This window comes from Brassica oleracea, chromosome C3 (genome assembly GCF_000695525.1).
Source record: "Brassica oleracea var. oleracea cultivar TO1000 chromosome C3, BOL, whole genome shotgun sequence".
NCBI lineage: Eukaryota > Viridiplantae > Streptophyta > Magnoliopsida > Brassicales > Brassicaceae > Brassica > Brassica oleracea.
Genome location: NC_027750.1, coordinates 56,292,162 through 56,295,321, shown reverse-complemented (window position 1 = coordinate 56,295,321; position 3,160 = coordinate 56,292,162).

Genomic DNA, 3,160 nt, shown 5'->3' with positions numbered 1-3,160 from the left:
ACGACATTCTCAGATCTAAGACTACAAAGTTAAAGAGAGAAGCGGAGAGTTAGAGAGAGAAAGTACCTGAGCCGGATGAAGAGTGGAGAAAACGAGAAGGAAGAGGGGTATTTATAGAGAGAGGAGCACATCGCACCCCGAAGCGTCATCATTAGACCTAGATGGGCCTAGAGTCGGCCCATTAAGGCGCGTGGAGCTCACCAAACGTCGCGACTTTTCAGCTTCTCGAGGAGAACCGAAATCGGTTCAAATCAAAACCGGAACTGACCACCGGTTTAAATAAAAAAAAATCATCATCATCAAAATCAAATCAGTCAGATCCTCGAATGCGAGCATACAAAGTCCACTGCACAGTCGAGGAATCGATTGGATAGTCGAGGAGTCGACTGAAATCACAAATTTGAGATAATTGTCTCGCAAACCCTACTATCAAATTCGCTGAGTCGGCTACGCTACTCACCAGCGAACTGGGGGGACTTACTGTTGGGTATGGGCCTAGCCCTCCCAAAAGGCCCGCAAGACAATTACCCAGACACATGATTACAACAAAGAAGATCGCCTCCTCGACTTGAAAGCCGGTGTTCGGCTCGGCTCCAGACTACTTTTAGTCGATGAGATGATTGACTGAACATCATCGGTTCGCCGACCTGACACAACGGCCCGATGAGTCGGCCCAATTACTCGAGGAGGCCCATCGAGACAAGACACATAAGGTCAACGAGCGTTCACCTATAAAAGGAGGAAACAAGGCAACAAGGAGGGGATCCGCAAATTATTACACTCACTTTCGGCTAGAATTAGGGTTTTACATCTTACATCTCGCCGACTTGTACGGTCCGACGAATTTGTCTTCGCCAAACTTTTTCCTCTGTTCTCTTCCCCTTTTGTAACTCTGTTTCGACTCACTGATCTAATAAAACACGTCTTTGTCTTGACCCACCGACGAGAACTCGTCTCTTCTCTTTACTAGTTTATTGACAGTCTTAGTTTAAACAACATGGATCTCATGGACCCAGAAACCTAGACCACGTGGTCGCTTCATGCGCAAGTTATCTATCGTTATCTTCTGTCTACACCAAAAGAATCGAAAAAAATGCGAGAACCCAACGGAATATATATGAAAATATGGACTCGACATGGGTTCTTTGATCACACATGACGATTAAAAAAAACTCCATATGAGATATAGACAATAAAAGCATAGGGTAATATCAAAGCTTATGGGCAAGCAGATTTTGTCGAGAAGATTAAACACTCTCGTTTGCTTACTTATAGATCCCCTACGTCTTAATTTAAAATGTTTTGAGTTTAAGTATATCTAAAAATAAGAGTTAACCCGGGTCTATTAAAGACACAGACCTAACCTACGGATAGGAGGTGCAGCCCACGACAGGCTTTCTCCCGGGTTTTCATACGGACATATCCGCAGCCGTAGTGAGCAAAACAGTGTGACTTAGTTTCCGCAGTTGGAGGATTGAACCCGGAATGTGTTTGCATCCAAAGCTCATCCACTACCACTGGACCACTGAACTATTTTCAGTAATCGGAACACAACCTTATTTTTAGATATACTTTTTGAACGCATTCAAGGCTCATCCACTACCACTAGACCACTGAACCACTGAAAAAAAATATATCTAAAAATAGGGTTGTGTTCCGATTACTGAAAATGGTTATATTTAGTATTCATACTAGAGTTTGATCTGTACATCATACGAGTGTTAGTTTTACTTTTTTATATATTGATATTTGTTTTTCATATCACCATTATATATTTTAGACATGTCACCATATAACTAATTGTATATTATTATATTCTTACAAAACATATTGCGTATTGTAAATGTGATAATTTAATTTTATGTTTCAAATTAGCCTTTGTATCGTATATTTCTTAAAAGTATATTGATTATATTCGTGTTTTCTGGCATTTTTGATTGGATAATCCCCTATATATTACAATGGAGCATTACAACACACTACAAGAAAACATATTTTTTACTAGGGCAGTATTCGTTGTAAATTCGTCGTAAACGGGGTGTTATGACGAATTAACGTCAAAAGACATTTCGTTGTTAAATGTCCGTCGTAACGGAGGTTTTGTCGTAAACGACTCGTTACGTTTACGATGAAATATATTCCTCGTAAAGCGCAGAGAAATGATTCGTCGTAAACGCCACGTAAGACTTCGTCGTAAAGCCCACGTAATTATTTCGATGTAAAGCACACGTAAATAATTTCGTTGTAAATCACTCGTAAACATTTCGATGTAAAATCCTCGTAAATATTTCGATGTTAATCACTCGTAAACATTCGATGTAAACTCCATGTAATGTTTACGAGGAGTTTACATCGTTTCTTATTATATTATTATTAATTAGTATATAATAGATTTTAATTTATATTTAATATTCAGAATTTAAAATAATTTAAATTTTAAAACAAAATATGAAATTGGAAAACATATTTTTAAAAAGTCATACAATAATATTTAAATTCATAATACAAACAGAAAAAAAAAAACTACATATTGTCGAAGTAGTTGGTGGGGTTGCTCGGCTGTTGACGGGTTGGATCGGACTCTTGGGGATCTCGTGGTGGCATTCCAAGAGCGGCTCGTCTCTCACTCAACATTCTCTGCATAACCGGGTTTCCCACGGCCATCACGTCTAGCAAATCCTCAAGAGAGTCTAAACGAACCTGCTGGCTATCCATTTGAGCCTTCTGGCTATCCATTTGAGCCTTCATCTGAGCAGTCTCTTCATCCCGTCTCGAAGTGTATGACGAAGTTGCCCTTGCAACTTCGTTAACAGAGCCTATACCGACTATCCGTCCCTTCTTTTTAGGAGCCACCTATAAAATCAAAACATATATTAATATAGTTAATTATGTTAAAATATTTAAAATAATGTAAACTAAAATTTCAGATTGATATAATCTTTTCAATCTGTCTGTAATTGGTAGGTACCACATCCTTTGGTACGGTACCCTATTCCTCCCACGGCCTTGCGGTTTGAATCGTGACTTTTTGCAGAATCGACACTCTTCTAACTTGTCATCATCTTTCCAGTAGATCATGCAGTTGTCGATGCAAACATCAATCATCTCCGAAGGCAACCCAAGACTATAAACCAATTTCTGAATCTCATAATAAGATTCA